This window comes from Schistocerca nitens, chromosome 6 (genome assembly GCF_023898315.1).
Source record: "Schistocerca nitens isolate TAMUIC-IGC-003100 chromosome 6, iqSchNite1.1, whole genome shotgun sequence".
NCBI classification, from domain to species: domain Eukaryota; kingdom Metazoa; phylum Arthropoda; class Insecta; order Orthoptera; family Acrididae; genus Schistocerca; species Schistocerca nitens.
The window spans coordinates 310,411,863-310,436,564 of NC_064619.1; the positions used below are offsets into that span (position 1 = coordinate 310,411,863).

The 24,702-nt window shown below is 45.6% G+C and overlaps 1 protein-coding gene and 1 non-coding gene across 2 annotated transcripts in view; both read left to right on the forward strand.

Moving 5' to 3' along the window:
* The window catches only part of LOC126263342 (C-Maf-inducing protein-like), a 983,791-nt gene that overhangs the window by 103,271 nt on the left and 855,818 nt on the right, over positions 1 to 24,702 (forward strand). The window lies entirely within an intron of this gene.
* Positions 8,450 to 8,521, forward strand: Trnaa-agc (transfer RNA alanine (anticodon AGC)). The gene has a single exon. It is a non-coding gene; the product is annotated as a tRNA-Ala (tRNA).

Consider the following 24,702-nt stretch of genomic DNA (forward strand, 5'->3'; position numbering starts at 1 on the left):
TTGAGAGCCCATCCTGGCACAAAGAAACAATGCGGACGCGATGAACCCGCGGTATTGGCCGTCTAGGCATGGTTGAATTACAGACAACACGAGCCGTGTACCTCCTTCCTGGTGGAATGACTGGAACTGATCGGCTGTCGGACCCCCCTCCGTCTAATAGGCGCTGCTCATGCATGCTTGTTTACATCTTCGGGTGGGTTTAGTGACATCTATGAACAGTCCAAGGGACTTTGGCTGTGATACAACATCCACAGTCAACGTTTATCTTCAGGAGTTCTGGGACCCGGGTTGATGCAAAACTTTTTTTTGATGTGTGTACACCAGATCGATGTTAACTGTACAGGCCTATAACTATGCCCATCCGTCACTCGACCCTTCTTGAAAACGGTTGCCCCATGAAGTTTCGAGATTACAGCCCGCACGTCCGCAATATTCCGTCGAAATGAAGAAGAATCTTAATAAAACATTGTCAGAGTAATCTTTCACCCACCTACAAAGAGTTTTGCTCTTCACGGTTCGGCAAAGAACGGTCTGAGATTGGGGAGGACTGGAATCTAGAGAATACCTTGTCAGTGTGGCAAAGCCTACGTTGGTCGGAAGACACGCACACTGCGTGAAAAATGCGTTGAACAAGATTGCCATACTTGCCTTTCGCAGCCCAGTATGTCAGCCACAGCGGAGCATTGTATCTCCACAGGACATTGCATGGATTACTCTGCCACGAAAATCTTGGCCTAGACGAAATGCTTCCGGGACTTAGTTATTAATGAATCGGTGGAAATACGTTTAGCACAAAATCTTATTAAACGTGATGATGGATAAGGCGTGTGAGCCGGGGATTTATTTAATTTTTTCAGAAAGAAAACATTTTGACCAATGTCACGTCTAGTGACATTTAATTTTATTAGTTTTGACATCTAAATTTTAACTCCGCGAGTGCGCATGCCCACAGAGAGTGCGCATGTAGTGTCATATTATGCATGCGCCTACGTGCCATAGCAGTATTCGAAGAGAGGGCGTAACTCAACAGAGGCCGCTCATGCAGCGGCTGCCTTTGCGCACGCTTCTCCGCGCCTATTTTTGGTATGAAAGTAGCGATATGAACTAGCAACCTCCAGTGTAAAACATTCACCTGAAGATGGTTGAATGGTTGTCAGCCGAAGTATCGTGGCAGGAAATCGACGTTATCCGGCTGCAATCCCGAAACTTCATGGAATACTCTTTACGCTGGGAAATTTTCAAGAATCACAACACGGTTGTGGTTCAGAGCTACTGTCAAAAGTCACTGGAAACTGACTGAAAGAGATGCATGGCTTTTGACTATGCGAGATGATGACTTACTTTGTTCCAGTTCCTGATAAATGTCAACATTACTAATAGATTTTAGAGGCGTACGCTCAGCAAGCCAAATGCGATTTTCATCACAGATGACGACTGCCTCGACTTTCCGAAACGTACTGAAATTTAATAATGTCTCGATTTCATGAACATGAGAGTTGGAGCTGGCGCTCGGATCGACAGACTGACCGTCGTTGCAGTCACGGGTCCAGGGTTCGCTTCTGGGACGGGGGGGGGGGGGGGGGGGGGGGAAGGGATGGGTCAGAGTTCGTTACAGTGTCTCCCTCACTCTCCTCCCCCAAATGTAACCTGCCGTCACCTCCAGTGTGCCACATACGTGTATACGATGATGATGATGATGATGATGATACAATAAAATATAGAAAAATGTTTTATTATAATAATAATAATAATAATAATAATAATAATAATAATAGTAATAATAGTAATAATAATAATGTTTTTTAATAAAAAGGATGAATGGTGTGCTTACTGTGTTGTTGTAAGCAAAACTTTACGCGAACCGATTCTGCAATGCAACTCCCAATACCAATATAGAAATAGTCACTGCAAAATGCATTCATCCCCTTAGGCACTGAATCATTTGGCCCCGTTCAAAACTAATAACTCTGGTTCTTGTGCACACAACAAGTAAATTAAATTGTCTTACCTCTAGAGCAATAACGGAGTAACGCGATATATTCTGGTCTCTCATAAAAGAAATATGAATATGCTAATTACAGGCTCAGCAGTGTGCAGTGCTGCACATAATACTTAAAATTCTTTTTGCAGATAAACAAGAACATTTCAGAAAATTCAACTTCTTTAAAAAAAAATGATCTGGACTGGGAGGCGGTACTGATTACGGTGAATTTCTTAGCAAAATTATATTGCAAGTTAAGTTTGCCTCTTCAAAAACATCTGACAAGTGAACCCACATTACTCACAATTGTTTCTCAAATAATGAGATTTAAACAGCAAGTATTATCTAACTTCATTAATCCAACATAAATGTAAATCATCAAATTACATACAGCTCTATTAAAAAATCTTAAAAGCATTACAAAAATGAAATATCTAACTAGTCTTCTTCTCGAAAGAGTTTACTTACATTCTGGGGTTGTTCAACAATTACAAATTGTCAACCAACTCATCTATACTAACGCGCTGGCAAAAACAAAAAACATAATTACTTTAATCTTTACCTTACTTTCTTGAAGACTTCTGCTTCCATGTTCAACAATATTGACATACCTACACTAACCTAACTCTTTGTGGCTTCACAAAGCACACTGCAAAAACTGCCCAATCCATCTTCTTTCCCTCACAGACAGCTACCTACGACTGTGCGCCAAGCGCTCTATTACTGCAACAACGTTGTATCTTTCGCTCTGCGTCGCGCACAGTCAGTGATCCACATTATCGAGCCTATCAGAGACAGTCATCGTTAATACTATACTAGTTTAATTTTAATTTATTAATATTCTTATCTTATTCTGGTGCCACATACAAGTGTGCCCCAGTGTATGCCTTTAATAATGATGATGATGATGATGATGATGATGATAGGTTGCATAAGTTCGTAGCGTTTCTAAGTTTAATAAACGCAACAGATATATAATAACATAGGCTTTAGTCATCAATAGAAATCACGTGGTTCTGAGGCGAAGAATTCGTCGAGCCATTTACGGAGTGCAGCAGCATTAGCAAAGGATGTTTCTTGAAGGTTGTTCGATGGAGAGCGGAATGGGTGCAAATCTAGGGGTGCAAGATGAAGTGGATGAGGAATGATTTTCCAACCCTGCTGCTGTATAGGGTTTTTTGTCAGTCTAGTACAATGCGGGCGGGCGTTATCGTGGAGCAGCATCACTTCACGCAGTCTTCCTGATCGTTGTTCTTGGTTTGCAAGGCGTGACGGTTACACCTCTGGGAAACAATTCAAAGTACACCACATCGTCGCTGATCCACCAGATGCGTGACATTATCTTTTGTGGATGCGCGCAGGACATAGTACGGCAGGAGGGGGGGGGGGGGTACTTCGTTTGTGCTCAACCATTCCATTTCTTTCCTTACGTTAGCATAAAGGCACCACTTTTCGTCGCCAGTAGCGATACAGGACAGGAATACTCGGTGTTGTTCACGAGTCAATTGATGACGAACAAGCAGAGATGCACATATGGCCACCCGCTGATTTTTGTGGTTTTGGCTTAGAGCATGCGGTACCCACACATCACACTTTTGAACCTTACCCACTGCACACAAACGTCGCACGATGGTGGAATGATCACAGTTCTTCACACTTGCCAGTTCTCAAGAACACTACGTGGATAATTGATGCAGATCGCTTGAACGCATTAATCCACAAACCCTGAAGTTCTTGCTGAACGTGGAGAGTCACTAGCGTCAGAACGATCCTCGTTAAAACGAGAAAATCGTTTTGTTGCCATGCTCTGTCCAGTGGCACTATCCCCATACACGGCATAAATGTTTCTGGCAACCTCCGCTGCTGTCAACCCTCAACTGAACTCAGACAGAAGACTATGTCGGAATTTTTCCGATTTCATGTAAACGTAAATAACAACAGTGAAATACAAATAAAAATGACAATCGATAAACAAACCCATAACAGTTGGAAATACAAATAAGCAAAACAAAGATGCTACAAACTTATGCATCAATGTAATACTACTCTACTTCTAAATCTGCATCAATACTCCGCAAGCCACCTGACGGTGTGTGGCGGAGGGTACCCTGAGTACCTCTATCGGTTCTCCCTTCTATTCCAGTCTCGTATTGTTCGTGGATAGGAGGATTGTCGGTATGCTTCTGTGTGGGCTCTAATCTCTCTGATTTTACCCTCATGGTCTCTACGCGAGATATACGTAGGAGGGAGCAATATACTGCTTGACTCTTCGGTGAAGGTATGTTCTCGAAACTTTAACAAAAGCCCGTACCGAGCTACTGAGCGCCTCTCCTGCAGAGTCTTCCACTGGAGTTTATCTATCATCTCCGTAACGCTTTCGCGATTACCAAACTACTACTAAATTACTACTACTACTACTACTACTAATAATAATAATAATAATAATAATAAGGCCCGGGAAAAGAATAGGCCTCCGGTATGTTCTGCAGTCGTAAAAGGCGACGAAAAGAACAAACCACTAATAGGGCTAACCCCCCTTTTAGTGTGATTAGTTGGTTCAGGACAGAACTAAAGAAGCCTCGGACAAGCGCCGTCATGGTCGGGGACGACGCTTGAACCCTATGCCCGCCCACAATGGTAACGACACTGCTAGCCAACTGGAAAATGATTTCAATCCAAATAGAGGTGTTTTGCAGGATATGCTTCCTGCAACCACCCTAGAAGGAAAACAAAGACAGAGGATGAGCTTTCTGACAAACATTTGCATAGCGAAAAATATATGAAAGATGTCTTAAATCAATAAATAAAATAGAGACAGGTACTATATAGCTTTCAGCGATGATAGCATAGTGCAATACTATCACCTGAGATATAGTTTGTTGAAATTACATTAAGCGATTAAAAGTTGTTAATTCAGAGATTCGTTGTGCAAATGTTTATTCATTGTGAAATTTTAACTTCTGTAGTTTTAAAGATATTGAAGTATTGCTGTGTGACTGGATGCATCTTGTTCTTCTGGGATCACCGGTGTATTCAGATTTGCTATAATATGTAACTGTGATTTATTGTCGAAGTTCAGAGAGCTGTAGCTTAGTCATCTTCAAGATTGTCTGACACTCCGCCATTTCTTGGAACATTGTCTCCTGCTCAAAGGCTATGCAAGTGACAGACGTTAAAAATCGGATTTTTCCTGTTTCCGACGACGCTGCTAGTCTCTCTGTCTGGACTCACCCGTACGGTCACCTAGCTGGAAGCCGGAACTGCCTCAGCGCACCGTGAGACGTGGACCAGCTAGCGCTCCGCCGTACAACAAATTCATTTTACCTCGTACCAATACTGGGCGGCCAATTAGCTCGCCTAAATACGCGTAACGCTACAATCTTGCACTTGGACGCCCCTGGAACCCCTCTCAATTTGGCACCCGATATTCCTTCACTACTAATTGTGGTGTGGACTGTATACGTATCTTACATAATGGTTCAAATGGCTCTGAGCACTATGGGACTTAACATCGGAGGTCATCAGTCGCCTAGACCTTAGAACATGTTAAACCAAACTAACCTAAGGACATTACACACATCCATGCCTGAGGCAGGATTCGAACCTGCGACCGTAGCAGTCGCGCGGTTCCGGACTGAAGCGCCTAGAACCGCTCGGCCACCAAGGCCGGCCAAATCTTACAGTTGTGACGCCCCTCTCCGCTTGACGTCCCTAGCGATGACTTGGTCGCCTAAAACCAGCCGTAGTACCGTTCATACAAAGCAACCAGACAACACAGTAATCCCAAGGTCCAAGAGAACAGCCTCCTACAGTCCGTCGATGTCACATTATGTTCTCCTAACAATTGCCCTCCCACGGGCCGAGCCGATAAACTACCCCAATGCACCAGGCGCATTCAAAGGTCCTGTTTTCCAGAGAACACCATACGGTAACACACAGCTGCAAACTTGCCTTCTGTCGCGCACACGTCGCGTTGGCGTGGCATTTAAACTGCCGCTTAATTTTGATGTCTCATGACGGCAGACGTAAACTAATAGCAACAAAGACTTCTTTCAATGGCTGAGCAAGGCCCGTGATGAGATTGCGCCAACCGGCGCTAAGGGAAATTGCACGCTGAGGCAGATGACAGCGCACCAAAAATACCCACTGAGGGGGTTAGCTTTTCAATAAGTACCGTAATGCAAAACATTTTTTTTCTCGGCCAATTTCGCTTGAAAAGAAACGTGGAATTTGTTGTGGAACAGCGTGGAATATTCTCGCTTTAGCTCAGACAGTTTCATAAAGGATGGAGTGCTATACATAGCCTTAAATATGGTGTCTGTAACGGAGGTGCGTTCCAATCAGAGTGATGTCATTGAATTTCTTTTGGCGGAAAACCTGAGCATCGCAGATATTTATAAGCGCTCGGTTCAAAGGGCTCTGAGCACTATGCGACTTAACTTCCGAGGTCATCAGTCGCCTAGAACTTAGAACTACTTAAACCTAACTAACCTAAGGACATCACACACATCCATGCCCGAGGCAGGATTCGAACCTGCGACCGTAGCGGTCGCTCGGTTCCAGAGTGTAGCGCCTAGAACCGCAAGGCCATAGGCGCTTGAGAAATGTCTACGCAGACCTGATAGTGAACAAAAGCACGGTGAGTTGTTAGGCGAGGCGTCATAATCACAACAAGGTTGGGCAAACTCGTCCGATCTCTCGCGTGCCGGCCGCCCGCGCACAGTTGTGACTCCTGCAATGTTGGAACGTGCGGACACTCTCATTCGAGGTGATCGACGGATCACGAACAGACACCTCGAAGCTCAACTGGACGTCTCTGTTGGTAGTGCTGAGACACTCTACCACAAATTGGGGTGCTCGAGGTGTGTGTCCGGCTGGATTTCTCGCCGCCTAGCAGAAGACTGTAAACAGCTACGGAGCATCATCTGTGCGGAACTGCGTCCTCGTTACAGGGCTGAGCGTGACAATATTCATCGAACGTAGTCACAGGCGATGAAACAACGGGTTCATGACATCGAACCGAAAACAAAATGGAAGTCCATGCAGTGATGCTACACCACCTCTCCTCCGAAGATAAAGTTCAAAGCCGCGTCCACAGCCGATAAAGTCATGGTGGCGGTCTTTTGGGACTCTGAAGGGGTTATTCTGTTTGATGTCCTCCCTCATGGTGCAACGATGAACCCTGAAGTGTACTGTGCTACCTCTGGAAATTGAAGAAATGTCTTCAACGTGTTCGTTGCCTCAGAAATGCAAACGAACTTCTCCTTCTCCATGACAACGCAAGGCCTCACCCAAGTCCGAGCATCCGAGAGGAGCTCACAAAACGTCACTGGACTGATCTATTCTCATCCACCCTACAGCCCGGATCTCGCACCTTCGAACTTCCATCTGTTTGGCCCAATGAAGGATGCACTCCGCAGGAAGCAGTACGTGGATGATGGGGAGCTTATTGATGCAGCAAGGCGTCGGATCCGACGTCGAGCAGTAGAATGATGCGTTCAGCTACGCGAGCAGCGGCGTGCAGCATCTAAACAGGGTTCCTCAGACACCGCAATCGTGTTTGCTTACCAACCGACGAGCACAGCACAACGTGCGCACGTGGTCGAGCGCGGCACGCCGCGATGCAGCCTGGAGGCCGTATCCGTCTGGGCCTTGGCACGCCACTCCTAATGGCCGCCGCTTCCCGTGACTGACGGCCGGCTAATGGCCCTGTTTTGCCGGAGGCATTTCTTTTGGCGAAATTGTTTTTGCGCGCTTCTGCTTCCTGCCGGTCCCGCACGTTTGCTTCCGAACTGTCGGCGGCTGGCCTCGTAAAAACAGCCGGAGCGCGGAAGTATTTATTTCCTCCGGTGCTGATGCTCCTCCTCCTGGTAGGAAAAAGACACAAATCTGAACAATGAGGAACACTACTGCGGCTCTCCTAAATTACTGCCCTACTGCAGGAATGTAGGTTCCTAAGTGCAGTGCTACTGGCTGTACACCCATCCTTTAGTCGTGTTTTTTACGTTTTTCCATGGGCATAAAATAACAAAGATTAGCTCTGTTATCAAATGGAACTATATGGCTTCAGAGACCTTTTCAAGACTCGGATATCTGTGACGTATATTTGCAGACTGAAGCGACGAATGAAAATTTGTACTAAGGCCTGGATTCCAACCCAGGTTTCATGCTCACTAGACAGATGCGCTGACGACTACGCCATCTTGGCACAGTAGCTGTACACAACTGCACGGACTAATCTAGCACGTCTTCCTCCTAAACCAAAATTCTCATTCACGTCTAAGCCCACGTGGTATACCCCACTAAACTCGAACACCATAGCAGAGGCTCTCCAACTGCATTGGAATAGCACCGCACCATCGAACGAAACGTGGAATCCTGCCTGAAATCCAAGCATGGGTGCTTTAATCAAATTAAACTACATGGTTCCAGAGACCTGCAGTCCGTGCAGTTGTGCACATCCACTGTACCAAGGTAGCGTAGTGGTTAGCGCATCTGCCTAGCGAGCATGAGACCCGGGTTCGAATCCCGGCCTTGGTACAAATTTTCGTTCGTCGCTCCAGTCTGCAAATATAGATCTAAGTTTAGGGTGCCTAAACAGGCATATACGCAGTCATTTCCCCGTCACTCATTAAATGAATGGGATCGAAAATACTGGCACCTTTTACTATTTGCCACGCACTGTATAGAGGCTTAAGAGTATATTTACTGAACAATGACCACCTGCTTAAGAGCGTGTTGGTCCACCTCTGGAACTGAATGCACCAGTGGTTCTGTATTTCATGGACTCTCTAAATCCTTGGAAGGTTGCCAGAAGTTTGTGGCACCTGATGCCTATGCACAAGTTATGTGGTTTCAGTAAATTACAGGTAGATGGTTAGTGAGGAAGAAGTTGGCACCCGACAGAATCACGGCACGGATGTGATCCATAGAGTTCGTATCAGACGAATTTGGTGGCCTAGACATGAAAGTGAGTTCATTACTGTCATCATCAGACCACGATTCTGGACGTGTGAGAGGGACAGTTGTCCTGTTGGGAGTTGCCACCATCTCCATCGGGGAAGAGATCAATCACGAAGGGATGCAGGTCGTTCGCAACAATATTCAGGTAGTTGATAGGTTCCACGGAAGCCCAGACGAATCCCCCCCACAATATTGCTGCCAAGGGCCCGCATCCGGCGCGTGGCGCGTGTTTGAGTAGTTGTTCGCTTAAATGAGGGTGTATCCAGTCACAATTATCGACCTGGTGTAACAAGAGACGTGATTCATCCGACCAGGCAACGCGTTTCCATTGATCTACGGTCCAGTCTCGACGATCCTGTTTTCACTGCACATGCCATTGACGATGTCGTTGGGTCAACAAGGGAACACACAGACGTCGTCTGGTGCACAGTCTCATATTCAATTGTGTGCGGTGTGCTCGGAAACAAGCGTGCCTACACCAGCATGGTACGCTGTTGTCAGATCTGTCACAACTAGCCATCTAACCTGCTTTAAAGAGTGGGCGAGTCTCCGACCTTCACTTTCTGTCACGGGGTGTGGACATCCAACCACTTAGTCTACCTGTGGTTTCATTGTCTATTAATCACAGTCCATAGATGCTCACGACGGCAGCACGCAATCAGCCTACCAGCTCCGCCGTTTCCGAGATGCTGCAGGTACTGGGTCGTAGCAATGTATCATTTTTCGAAGTCGCTTATTTCGGTGGGTTTCCCATTTGCGTCCCTTTCTCTCACCAGGATGATACACCCGGCCGGCTGAAGTGGCCCTGCGGTTCTAGGCGCTGCAGTCTGGAACCGCGAGACTGCTACGGTCGCAGGTTCGAATCCTGCCTCGGGCATGGATGTCTGTGATGTCCTTAAGTTAGTTAGGTTTAACTAGTTCTAAGTTCTAGGGTACTAATGACCTCAGCAGTTGAGTCCCATAGTGCTCAGAGCCATTTGATGATACACCATTTGTCTCTAGTCCAGTTACATAATTTACTTGGTGCGTCACGTGGTCACGGCGCCACCAGGTGGCATTCAGTCTTGCGGTGGGCAGTGGTCATGTGTTGGCTCGTCTGTGTATGTAGATGCAGTTTTTTTTTTTTTTCAAGATGCTATCCAAGGAAATAGACTGGAAAGGAAATTAAATTTACAGTGAAGTAAACATTGTGAAACCTAGTCTAGTATCCAGTATTTATTCGTAGACGCATTGTGTTTACTGTAAAGTGCTTACATAGACAACGTGTAAATCCTTATATCAAGAGAGACAGGGATGAGCCAAACATGGGACGTATCCAAGCGATGAATTAACAACAATGAAAGAAAATTAAACTTTCTAATACGGACAAGACAGCGAGAAACAGTATTGTTGCCAATAATAATAAGAAACCTGCTAACAGAAAGTGACAGATGAGCTTAACCCTCTGCGGACGAGCTCCACAAATTTGTAACGCTTAAAATACGTTCCTGTATCTGCATAGCGAGAACCATTTTCTCGCAGTCACCGTGCGTACCAGGTTCGTAACGCTCCAGACTAAGTGTGGGATCTTAAAGCGCTGCACTGTGAGAATTTCTTGTACTACTTGAACAGTTACATCTTGGTTCAAATGGCTCTGAGCACTATGGGACTTAACATCTGTGGTCATCAGTCCCGTAGAACTTACAACTACTTAAACCTAACTAACCTAAGGACAGCACACACATCCATGCCCGAGGCAGGATTCGAAACTGCGACCGTAGCGGTCACGCGGTTCCAGACTGAAGCGAGTTACATCTTCGGAGTTTTGTGTAACGCGTATTTAATCAGTTGATATTTATTATTACTGACCTTGAAAAAGTATCCGCTTCAATTAAATGTTACGTGATGAGGTAATTTTGAAGTACATCTGGTTAAAAAATGATCGTGGTAGACACTATTCGTGCAATTTTTCAGCGTATTTTTTAAACACTACCATTTCGTCAACTTTGGCACTCGCAAGCAATCTTTTTTTAGATAATGAATCCTGCAGTATTTTGTGGGGAGAAAGTTGTCGCTCGTGAGGTTGGTAGAGAGACAGCGTGTCATGGTTGTTGCATGAGTGATACCACTAAATAAGGTGAACCAACTAGAAAAGGTCAAAGAAAGGCTTGAAATTGAGTGTCCATCAGTTATTCTTCTTGCTGGATCGGGAATCGAATCCAGGATCTCCTGCTTACTAGGCAGTTGCGTTAATTGCTGCGCCATCCCGATACAGTGTTAACCACAAATGTGCGGACTATCTCGGCAGCTCTCCGACTGACTCGCATTCCCACCTAGCATCACATATCCTCAGCCCCTGTCCATGTCTTCCATTCTTGCTAGTTTTAGATTCCCGCTGGAGGTTGAATGTGAATGTGCATCACGAACAGAGGGTTATGGATTAATTGCCCATCGAGGCGAATCGAATATATGAATGTGTGGTATGTTTTTTCGGACAATCACATTTACGTTCGATCTCCAGCGGGAATCTAAAATTAAAGAACATAGAGGACAGGTGACGCTAGGTGGGAATATGAGACGGCCAGCGAGCGTGCCGATATAGTCCGCGCATTTGCGATAAACACTGTGTCTGGTCTGGCGCACCGATTAACGCAACTGCCCAGTAAGCAGGACAACCCAGGTTTGAGTCCCGTCTGGCACAAACTTTCCCCCTTCCCCTTCCTCTTCACCCTTCCCCTTCCCTCCCTTTTCCCCCTCCCCTATCACTCCTCCCCCTTCCCTTCTCTACCCCTTCCACCCCCTGTCCCCCCTCATTTGCATTCATGATATAGCTGTAGGAACACGACTGTCAAATGAGACACTAAATGTAGTAGACGAATTTCGCTACTTGGGCCAAAACATGGGCGAAATAGAGTGGATATTAAATGCAGAGTGTCAGTAAGAAGAAGAGATATGTGTTTACTTCGAATATAAATTTATTGGGAAATCTTTTCTGAAAGTCTTTACTTGGAAGTGAAAAGTGGACGATAATAAGTGCAGACAAGGAGAGAATAGTCGCTTTTGGAATAAACTGCTACAGAAGAATGTTGGTTATATGGATCGACCTAGTAACTAATGAAGAGGTGCTGAATGTCGAATTGGGAAGAACTTTGTGGTACATATGGACAAAACAGAGTACTAGAGTGATACGTCACTGTGCAGTGTTAGGTCCTTATACGCATTGTTTTCTTCACTCTCTCCAGATGGTCTCAGCTCGCAGGAAGGCTTCAGTCATTCTCTAAATATCGGCTCTAGTGGCGAGGGTGCCAGTTTGTAGCTGCGATGGCCAGTTTCGCGTCACAGACCGCAGAGCTTCACCTCCAGCGTATATGGCCTGCGCGTCGTTAGTCCAGTAATGGAGCGCAGTTGGGGACACCAGCTTTGGACCAGTTCCTCAGATGGGAGTGGGCAAATCCGTCACCGGCGCAGTGACAGCGGCTGCTACAGGGCCGGAGCAATTTGCAGCCGAGAACAGAGGTCGCGTCCGCCGCCGCCGCCGCCACAGCCGCTGGGTCGGAACTTGTTTTGCCTTTTACTCCTCCGCGGCGTGACACACTTTCCGCTTCCTGGTGTCCTCGGACAGTCAAAAGATCTCTTCTCCACTCGCATGCACCGGCCTCTCGCCACATTCTAACTACGCCCTATTTTCCCTGACAGGCTGTTTCTTGTTTACCCGTTTCCGACACTCTTTTAAATGCTAATTCAAGGACGCGAGTGCATCTCTAGCATCGTAAGTGCGCAGAGTTCAGCGTGTAACAACATGGCGATGTCCACTCTATTCCAACTGCGGTAAACTTCTACATGCTGTAGATATTTTTATTATTATTATTTCTGCGTTTCTATTCGTACTTGGCGTATAGTAAGTTTTTTCAGTGCCCGGCGTTTGAAACAGGAGTTAAATGAAATCAACAGATCAGAAGTTCTTTAAACGGAAGGCCATTAAAATATTGTCTCTTCCATATTTGGCATTTCAGGCGTTTAACCAATATTTTTTCTCTGTAATCAGTTTCTACCAGGCAGAGATATACTATTGTCAATGGTTAGCCTAGTTCAGAGCTTCGCAGAAAATGTCATCCACGTGCAGATGGCGAGGGCAGGCTTGCGAGCATCGAGTACTGTACCCCATCCATCATCACAGAGCCCTGGCAGGGCCAACGACATATACGGCCCCTGCAATCAACTTGTGACGTCACACTAGTCAGCTTAACGGCCACATTTCGCGAACGCTCGACTCCGTGCAGAGCCCACGAGAAATCAATATTTAACTGAAAAGGTACCCATTAAAGGTCTTAGTTTAGTCGTGTGCTATCGAGAACTTGCATGCATTTAAACACGCTCCCCGCCGGAACGGCTACTGGCACTCGTAATACGTGCTGTGTCACGTGCGACGGCCTATCTTTCTCGTGGGCCTTGACACAAGGTGAGGAACCATAAACGAGGAAACTGATTCTGAATGAAATACGTGGCCAACGGCCTTGGCGCTGTGGTAGCAGTGGTTCCTGTCAGACCACCGACGTTAAGCACTGTTGGGCTTGACTAGCACTTGGGTAGGTGACAGTCCATGTGTGCCGGGCGGTGTTAGCGAGCAGCCGGCCGCTGGTGGCCGAGCGGTTCTAGGCGCTTCAGTCTGGAACCGCGCGACCGCTACGGTCGCAGGTTTGAATCCTGCCTCGGGCATGGCTGTGTGTGATGTCCTTAGGTTAGTTAGGTTTAAGTAGTTCTAAGTTCTCGGGGACTGATGACCTCAGATGTTAAGTCCCATAGAGCTCAGAGCCATTTGAACCATTTTTTGTTAGCGAGCGGAATGCACTCAACCCTTGTAAGATAAACTGAGGAGCTACTTGACTGAGAAGTAGCGGCTCCGGTCACGAAAACTAACAATGGCCTGGAGAGTGGTGTGCTGACCACAAAAAAATGGGTCAAATCGCTCTGAGCACTATGCGACTTAACGTCTGAGGTCATCAGTCACCTAGAACTTAGAACTAATTAAACCTAACTAACCTAAGGACATCACACACATCCATGCCCGAGGCAGGATTCGAACCTGCGACCGTAGCGGTCGCTCGGTTCCAGACTGTAGCGCCTAGAACCGCATGGCCACTCCGGCCGACTGCTGACCACATGCTCCTCCGTATTGGCGTCTAGTGATGCCTATCGATTGAAGATGACACGGCGGTCGTCGGTACCGTTGGCCTTCCGAGACCTGTTAAGGGAGGGAGAGAGAGAGAGAGAGAGAGAGAGAGAGAGAGAGAGAGAGAGAGAGAGACAGATGAAATACTTGGGGATAAATAGACTAAAAATGTCTCTGAGCACTATGGGACCTAACAGCTATGGTCATCTGTCCCCTAGAACTTAGAACTACTTAAATCTAACCAACCTAAGGACAGCACACAACACCCAGTCATCACGAGGCAGAGAAAATCCCTGACCCCGCCGGGAATCGAACCCGGGAACCCGGGCGTGGGAAGCGAGAACGCTACCGCACGACCACGAGCTGCGGACGATAAATAGACTGTATTTATATTCCTTTCGCAGCGTAGGTAAGTTATTTCAAGGTGCAGGTCAGCGCTGGTTGGGTACTGGCAGCTTTTTCATTTTCGCATTCAGTTTCGATTAAACCGCTGATTTATTTCCAAACGCGACTATCACTTCGCCTGTAGATACACAAACTAATAAATTCCATGACAAACCTACATTTCCTGCACTTTCTTCAACGTTGCTAAGGTCACATCCAGTTCTGCCCTTGCGATATACACACTTCCATAGAGCGCTAAAAAGTCCCAACAAACTCTTTATAACGATTTTGCAAGCTGGTTGTGAATCTCACCTGCCATAAACTATGTGGGACGTTTGACTGGCGTATTTGATAACGCCACCATGCGTAACTATCCGACCTGAAGAGGACATAAATGTTCAACCGCAAATACCAAATAATCCTTTATTAGATCACCATCCGTGAAAAGACGCAAGCGGTACAATTTTGTAGCTCATCTGAACGGCATACTCCATTTTTCTTCCTCTCCATCAGGGAGCTTCCTTTTAAGTTTTAAAATCTCTTGCACACTCTCAGGTCCTTCACATTTTTCCGTTTCCGTATTATTTGACGTGGTAAACCATGTAGTACCTCTGTAAACCGAACTTCATGAAAGAATTCAGTGTCTTATCATACAATAAACAATTTGAGAACTCATTTTTCTGTGTAAAAAGTTTTTGTAAAGTTTGTGTAAAAAGTTTGTGTAAAACGTTTGTGTAATGTGTAAAAAGTTTGTGTAGAAAGTTTGAAAGTTCGTGTAAAAAGTTTTGTGTGAAAAGTTCCATCAAACTGCGGATTGGAACACGAAGACATTGTTGGTGTTACACAATGCCGACTCGTCACTGCATTTGTTAGAAAGCGGCACTGTCAAAACGGCCCCTTTCCCCCTTTCACATTTGGCGCTTCTCCCGAGTTGTTGTGACCACATAGTGGATGTGCATTTCCCTCGCTCCCCAACATGCCTAAACTGCTCTACTCGCGAGCAAAAGCGTGACCAGGGGCGAATACTCACGTTTTCAGAATCACCAGTTAACTTCTGGTCTAGCTGTCTTTGATCAGTACAAGATTTTAGAGTCTTCAGAGGTGAGAAAAAGATACCCTTTTCCTCATGAGCCAAAAATATCACAGGTGCACCGTTTCCCTGCTAGGGGTCCATGAAGATTTTGATGCTAGTGATGTTCACAGACGGTGTTGAAACTGCCGTGTGATAAATATTGTTTTACAAATTATGATGAAAATGCCACCCGTTTCCTCTAATGTACAACTGACATCTTCGTGCTAATGATTCTCACAGGGACAAAGCAACCAGGTGTTTCACGAATAATGGCTACAGCTTCCGCCAAACGGACAAACAGTAACCAGCTCTTAAGGGCTGTCTATCGCCGTCTCGCACACCAAATGCTTCATCCCTCTCCTTCAAAAAGACAAAATAAACAAAAGAAATCCATCGGAGTGAGGCTGAGAGAAAGTGGTTGCCAAGATTCTGGCCCACCCTCTCTCAATCGAACAGATGTTAAAAACATTGTCCAAATATTTTCTGACGTCAACGGCAAAGGGTCTTGGGCCACGTCATTCTGCAACCATAATCGTTGTCTGACTGCTAGCGGGACATTCTCCTACGTGTCCAGTAATACTTCATGGTGAAGGATACGGTATTTCCCTCCAACGTGAGCTTCAAACAGATGTTGTGGCCCCGTTAGATGGTCGTAACTGTACCAGCGCACATATTTATGGCAAATGTTTGTTGATGGCGGAACACACGAGCTGTCTTAGCATTTTCCAACTCCCAAACATGACTATTGTGGGTGTTGAATATTCCTTCCCTTGTGACAGCACCTCCGTCAGCACGCAAAAAAAAGCCGTTTGGAAGTCATGGATGTTTACAACTGGGTGCAGATACCATTGACACAATTCTACGCGTTGGGGAAAGTCATGAGCTGATTGGTCTTGCCGGACGGAGTGGCCGAGCGGTTGTAGGCGCAACAGTCTGGAACCGCGTGACCGCTACGGTCGCAGGTTCGAATCCTGCCTCGGGCATGGGTGTGTGTGATGTCCTTAGGTTAATTAGGTTTAAGTAGTTCTAAGTTCTAGGGGACCGATGACCTCAGAAGTTAAGTCCCATAGTGCTCAGACCCATTTGAACCATTTTTTGATATGTCTTGTGCCTTCTGATACTTCAATGGATGCGTGGCTGTCCCGTGCAGGACGTTCCACACATCGTCGTTGGAAGTATTTAGGTCCTCTCGTATATGTTGCGCTAGTCTTCAATTCACTGTAACACAGCTTCCTCAAACTGAGTAGTTCGCATAGTGCGAGGTCTACGAGGTTCAGGTCAATCTGGTCTAAGGGATTCTGTTTTACGAAGACGGCCACCAGGTCTTTGAAATGTGACATTTGGTACCATCTTCCCTGGAAATCAGTCTTGATACAGGCGCCTTGCTGCTCGACTGCTTTCCCACAAAATGAGATACATGTCAGCGAATTCGGAAAGACTGCAAATAGCAATCCAGAACCTGTAAACATAAATAGAAACTTTTATGTAAACACATCATAACATAGACAATGGTAATGTAATTGTTTATCCACCTATGTGGGCACTAGTAGCAGAAATAAAAACTTACCCTTCCTGGCTGTAAGATGGATACATGTGTTGCAAATCGTATTCAACTTTCAATGTGTTGCACACAAAGCAATCAAAGAAACTGTGAACCTTGGGCTAAGGGAAGTTCACTATCAAACCCTCCACAGCTAAGGGAAATGCCCTTCAAAAACCCCTAGCAGGCAATCAATCACCTGTAACATTTGTCTCTTATTACCTCATTTAGTAACTACATATTTGTATTTTTTTACACCCTGTATATATTTTTCTTTGTGGCTCTGGACCAAAGATCTCTCCCACAATAAAGGTGTGCTTAACACCACACCACCGCCCGAGGTTTGACACGAACCCAAGACCTCCACTTTGGGGCAGGAACGCTACACGGATGCCATGGAGTCCATTTTGGTCTATGCTTAAATAGATCATTATCAGTGACCTTGGATCTGTGAAAATCCCAGTTATTGCCCGCACCGAGTGAGATTTTGCCTAAAACTACTCAGATGTCGTCTGTAAATTACTGTTCTAATGTTAATTATTGCTTAGTGTTTTATGTGTTAGGATACCTCGAATCACCACAAACCTATATTATTATGAGTAATGAATGCCCTGTTCCTATTTACCTCGAAAGATGCGCTAAAAGGACAGACACGTACAGTGGTACTACATCCAGATATTTAAACTGTAGGGACTGAGTATAATACGCGAACGTTTCGAGCAATACACGATAGGTGAGCTTTTATTATAGCAGTGCCATTTGCGCCCATGTCTCCAATGATATCATCTTCTTCTGCATTTATTCTCTGTCTCTACTACTGATAGCCGCTTGTCCATTATTGGTTCTGCAGTAGAATACACTTTCTGTGGTCCCAGTAGTATTACCCTGCAGACGAGAAAGTCCAGTGCACCATTTGTCTGTTAATTGTCGATTTAGTGCTACGTTTTTCTATCTAAATATTAGACAGTTGTGTTTCTGTCTAAACAATCCGACGTTTGCCTAGACAGTTGGCGGTAATCTCGTAAAGACCACACTCGAAGTGATCAGAGTTACAGCCCAACGGTCTTTACTCTGTCAGAGTGAAACAGATTGTGGCCTGATTGATGATCTCCCTGAACCATAAAGTAACTGCCCGTTAAGTTATACGAGGTGGTTTCTGGCATTAGTGACATCCTCGCTTCGTGTCGTGGTCTTATTCTGCTTGCTACCCTCAATTTTTCAGCGGTATTATGTCGCCGTCCTGTAGTTTTTATTTATACAAGGTGTGTGTCACACTCTTCCTAGTTAACAATTGCGTTATTCCACACTGAACTTCTGTTACATCTTGTGTTCAAAATGTCAAAGCTAACTTTAACTGATTTTGTAATCCGTAAAGATAAATGTCGTTATTACTTGAATACATAATGTTCGCTGGAGCATATGTTAGAGTTTGTGGAGCTGGTCGAATGTCGAAATGTAAAGGTGAAAAGTGCAAACAAGCTAAGAACGGCCAGCACGACTTATAAGTGGAAGTGCGCGCTTAAAGCAGACACCAGCTTCGATAAACAACATAGTATCTCTCTAAACGACCTGCCATATGTATATCAGTTAATGTTCCTAAAGTGTGGAATAGTTATACACACATATTACGAGCATGTATTGATAATTTTTCGGTTTAGCCACCATCGTGATATCGCGATAGTTACATTTATCGTAACGGTGAACCAAATCTTTTATCCCAATTGTAAAAATGTGAAACGTCGTCAGTACCATCACTTCATCTATAGTGTGGTTCCCTACAGCTTTTACATGTTACAAATAAGTGCCCTAAGCATGAACCAGCTGCCGGCCGCGGTGGTCTCGCGGTTCTAGGCGGGCAGTCCGGAACCGTGTGACTGCTACGGTCGCAGGTTCGAATCCTGCCTCGGGCATGGATGTGTGTGATGTCCTTAGGTTAGTTAGGTTTAAGTAGTTCTAAGTTCTAGGGGACTAATGACCACAGCAGTTGAGTCCCATAGTGCTCAGAGCCATTTGAACCATGAACCAGCTTTCAATAAACATTTTCTTTTTATGAACATACCCATATTACAGTAATTTATCATTTTAAGACATCCTTTCGCTTTTTTCATATATACATTACAAAACTCTAATTTTGTTGCCATAGCTCAAGTACTTTAAATAACAAAAAGTACACACTCCATAATTGCAGATACACAGTTTACATAATATAAACCTACTTCTAACCGATATAAGTGTTACAAGTTGTTTTTTGTACTTTGTAAGTAGGCTTTCACGAGATAGTTTAGCGTGTAATTTCAAGTCTGTGAGTTCAGGTTCTTTTAGCACAACCGTGACGCTCTCACCTTAGTGAAACTAATCTCTGTCTGTTCACGCTGCCCTTTTTTGTTCGCGTTCAGTCTCCTCTGTTGGGCCTGTCTGGTATGGGTATTACACGTGAACAACATTCTAAGATGTGAGAAACCATTGTTTTGTAAGCAGTCTACTTTATAGACTGACTGAATTTTCCGAGTATCTTGCCAGTGAATAGGAGTGTGGCACCCGCTGTGGCTGTAGCTGTCTGCACACGACTGCACAGTGGTTGGCGTGGGGCGGGAGCTCCGGAGGTGAGGAGTGAGTCGCGAGCTGTCGCCGCAGGCAGCGGCTGTCGTCCCGGCCGCGTCACGCCACAGCCACAGCCGCCGCCGCCGCCGCCGTGCTGTCGGCGCCGTGCTTTATTTATGAGGCCGCCAAACGGCGTCTCGCGGAGCACCTGTTGGCGACGGGGAGCGCCACTTGCGCGCGCTCTGCGGGGACAACTCCACGCCGCAACTGGAGCGGATCGGCTCGCTTGTGTGCGCAGTGTCTGCTCATAGTACTACACTCATAAATGGGATGCTTCCCAATAGCATTTTTCATTTTTGTTGACAAATGGAGTGCAAGCACGTGCGTTAAGTGTAAACCAGATCATCGGAATACGTTTGTTTATATGGCTTTTTACAACAACATGTCGTCCTGAAAGGAATCTACTTTACACTGATGGAAAAAATATCGCAACACCAAGGAGGAGGTGTCGACATAAACGAAGCTTAGCAGCCGTGTCCATACGAGGGTCGTTTGAAAAGTCCGTGCAAAAATAAAAACTACTTACGTCTCTGGGGTAAACCTTTTTTATTTTTCCACATAGTCACCTTTTAGACTTATACACTTCGTCCAACGCTGTTCTAATTTGTTGATCCCTTCTGAATAATAGGAACTGTCCAACTCTGAAAAATAGCTACTTGTTGCTGCAAGCCGGCCGAAGTGGCCGTGCGGTTAAAGGCGCTGCAGTCTGGAACCGCAAGACCGCTACGGTCGCAGGTTCGAATCCTGCCTCGGGCATGGATGTTTGTGATGTCCCTAGGTTAGTTAGCTTTAACTAGTTCTAAGTTCTAGGGGACTAATGAGTCCCATAGTGCTCAGAGCCATTTGAACCATTTTTTTGTTGCTGCAATCACCTCCCCGTTTGAATAAAATCTTTGTCTCGCCAGCCATTTCTTCAAATTGGGGAACAAATAGTAGTCCGAGGGAGCCAAGTCTGGAGAATAGGGGGGATGTGAAACGAGTTGGAATCCTATTTCCATTAATTTTGCGACCACAACTGCAGAGGTGTGTGCTGGTGCATTGTCGTGATGTAAAAGGACATTTTTGCGGTCCAATCGCCGGCGTTTTTCTTGCAGCTCGGTTTTCAAACGGTCCAATAAAAAAATGGCTCTGAGCACTATGGGACTTAACATCTATGGTCATCAGTCCCCTAGAACTTAGAACTACTTAAACCTAACTAACCTAAGGACAGCACACAACACCCAGCCATCACGACGCAGAGAAAATCCCTGACCCCGCCGGGAATCGAACCCAGGAACCCGGGCGTGGGAAGCGAGAACGCTACCGCACGACCACGAGATGCGGGCAAAAACGGTCCAATAACGATGAATAATATCCTGGCGGGGTCAGGGATTTTCTCTGCCTCGTGATGGCTGGATGTTGTGTGATGTCCTTAGGTTAGTTAGGTTTAAGTAGTTCTAAGTTCTAGGGGACTGATGACCATAGATGTTAAGTCCCATAGTGCTCAGAGCCATTTGAACCATTTTTGATGAATAATATGCACCTGTAATATTTTTACCCTTTTCCAGATAGTCGATGAGGCTTATCCCTTGCGAATCCTAAAAGACAGTAGCCATAACCTTTCCAACCGAAGGACTCGTCTTCGCCTTTTTTTGGTGCAGATTCTCCCTTCGTAACCCATTATATGAATTGTTGTTTGGTCTCAGGAGTATAGTAATCTATACATGTTTCATCAACAGTGACGAAACGACGCTTCAAGTCCTGCGGATTCTTCCTGAACACCTGCAAACCATCCTTGCAACACTTCACACGATTCTGTTTATGGTCAAACGTGAGCAGTCGCGGAACCCATCTTGCGGGTAGCTTTCTCATGTCCAAATGTTTATGCACAATATTATGTACCCGTTCATTCGAGATGCCCACAGCACTTGCAATCTGACGCACCTTAACTCTGTCATCCATCACCATATCATGGATTTTATCAATGATTTCTGGAGTCGTAACCTCCACAGGGTGTCCAGAACGTTCGGCATCAGTTGTACCAAATGGCTCTGAGCACTATGCGACTTAACTTCTGAGGTCATCAGTCGCCTAGAACTTAGAACTAATTAAACCTAACTAATCTAAGGACATCACACACATCCATGCCCGAGGCAGGATTCGAACCTGCGACCGTAGCGGTCGCTCGGTTCCGGACTGTAGCGCCCAGAACCGCACGGCCACTGCGGCCGGCTCAGTTGTACCACTCTGAAAATTTTGAAACCACTTATAAACTAGTCTAATCGAAGGTGCAGAGTCACCATAATGTTTATTAAGCTTCTCTTTAGTCTCCTGAGGCGTTTTGCCTTTCATCAAATAATGTTTAATCACCATACGAAATTCTTTTTCATCCATTTTTTGACAATCACTCGACTTCCTTGATTCACACGAATGCCAAACACAAAGAAATAGACCAATATGGCTGAAACTTGGTGTGCGTTCTTCCCAAAGATGCTACTAACTAAACATGACCTCGATACGCGCCGGTGGTGCCATCTCTCGGACTTTTAGAACGCTCCTCGTACATCTGAATCATGATGTCTAGTCAGATTTCGCACCAGCCGCATAATAGTCGCGCTAGTAGTTCCACTATGAGGATGCAAATCGGGTTTGCTTTAAATACACGCTATAACAGTCGTGAGCATTAGTTACCTTTGAGATCGGACGTAGTGGGCTGATGTTCGTCAACTATGTCCTTAAGGCGACAAAGACGCCATTATCAACACTAACTGGGTTTGAACGAGGCCATGTAATGGGTCTACGAGAAGCGTGATGTTATTTCTGCGATACTGGAGACAGACCTGGCAGTAATGTAGCCACTGTAATTGATTGTGGCAGCGGTGGTCAGGATTATGTACGGACGCAAGAAGACCGGGCTCCGCACGGCCACGTGGCACTACCGAGAGGGTATAAGCTGGCTATAATTTCGCACCTTACAAGCACTCATCCACAAAATTTACTGTGTTCTAAAAACAAAATTAGGTATTATGTGATAGGTTGTACATCGTATATATGAATATATAAAGGAGACTGACATTGTCACGTACGCCTTGTAAATAATTGTTAACGCTTATTGCATGAAAGGTGACAGAGTATCTTTATTAATGGAACGACGTAATGAATGATTGCCTATACTAGTAGAGGTTGGAGCGCCAGTGGAGATGAAACGGCAGGCAGAACTCAAGCTCTGGGTGGAAGGCCCGCACAGGTTCTGGTCCTGCTTAAAACCAGGAAATACACTACTGGCCATTAAAATTGCTACACCACGAAGATGACGTGCTACAGACGCGAAATTTAACCGACAGGAAGAAGATGCTGTCATATGCAAATGATTAGCTTTTCAGAGCATTCACACAAGGCTGCCGCCGGTGGCGACATCTACAACGTGCTGACATGAGGAAAGTTTCCAACCGATTTCTCATACACAAACAGCAGTTGACCGACGTTGCCTGGTGAAACGTTTTTTTGATCTACATCTACACCCAACGGTGTGTGGCGGAGGGCACTTTGCGTGCCACTGTCATTACCTCCCTTTTCTGTTCCAGCCGCGTATGGTTCGCGGGAAGAACGACTGTCTGAAAGCCTCCGTGCGCGCTCCAATCTCTCTAATTTTACATTCGTGATCTCCTCGGGAGGCATAAGTAGGGGGAAGCAATATATTCGATACCTCATCCAGAAACGCACCCTCTCGAAACCTGGACAGCAAGCTACACCGCGATGCAGAGCGCCTCTCTTGCAGAGTCTGCCATTTGAGTTTGCGAAACATCTCCGTAACGCTATCACGGTTACCAAATAACCCTGTGACGAAATGCGCCGCTCTTCTTTGGAGCTTCTCTATCTCCTCCGTCAACCCGACCTGGTACGGATCCCACACTGATGAGCAATACTCAAGTATAGGTTGAACGAGTGTTCTGTAAGCCACCTCCTTTGTTGATGGACTACATTTTTTAAGCACTCTCCCAATGAATCTCAACCTGGTACCCGCCTTACCAACAATTAATTTTATATGATCATTCCACTTCAAATCGTTCCGTACGCACACTCCCAGGTATTTAACAGAAGTAACTGCTACCAGTGTTTGTTCCGCTATCATATAATCATACAATAAAGGATCCTTCTTTCTATGTATTCGCAATACATTACACATGTCTACGTTAAGGGTCAGTTGCCACTCCCTGCACCAAGTGCCTATCCGCTGCAGATCTTCCTGCATTTCGCTACAATTTTCTAATGCTGCAACTTCTCTGTATACTACAGCATCATCCGCGAAAAGCCGCATGGAATTTCCGACACTATCTACTAGGTCATTTATATATATTGTGAAAAGCAATGGTCCCATAACACTCCCCTGTGGCACGCCAGAGGTTACTTTAACGTCTGTAGACGTCTCTCCATTGATAACAGCATGCTGTGTTCTGTTTGCTAAAAACTCTTCAATCCAGCCACACAGCTGGTTTGATATTCCGTAGGCTCTTACTTTATCAGGCGACAGTGCGGAACTGTATCGAACGCCTTTCGGAAGTCAAGGAAAATGGCATCTACATGGGAGCGTGTATCTAATATTTTCTGGGTCTCATGAACAAATAACGCGAGTTGGGTTCACACGATCGCTGTTTCCGGAATCCATGTTGATTCCTACAGAGTAGATTTTGGGTTTCCAAAAACGACATGATACTCGAGCAAAAAACATGTTCTAAAATTCTACAACAGATCGACGTCAAAGATATAGGTCTATAGTTTTGCGCATCTGCTCGACGACCCTTCTTGAAGACTGGGACTACCTGTGCTCTTTTCCAATCATTTGGAACCTTCCGTTCCTCTAGAGACTTGCGGTACACGGCTGTTAGAAGGGGGGCAAGTTCTTTCGCGTACTTACTAGAGTAAGGAGGAGAAATACGAACCATCACGTTTCCGACTGTGATTAAGCTCGGATTGTAGCCTATTGCGATTGCGGTTTATCGTATGGCGACATTGCTTCTCGCGTTGGTCGAGAT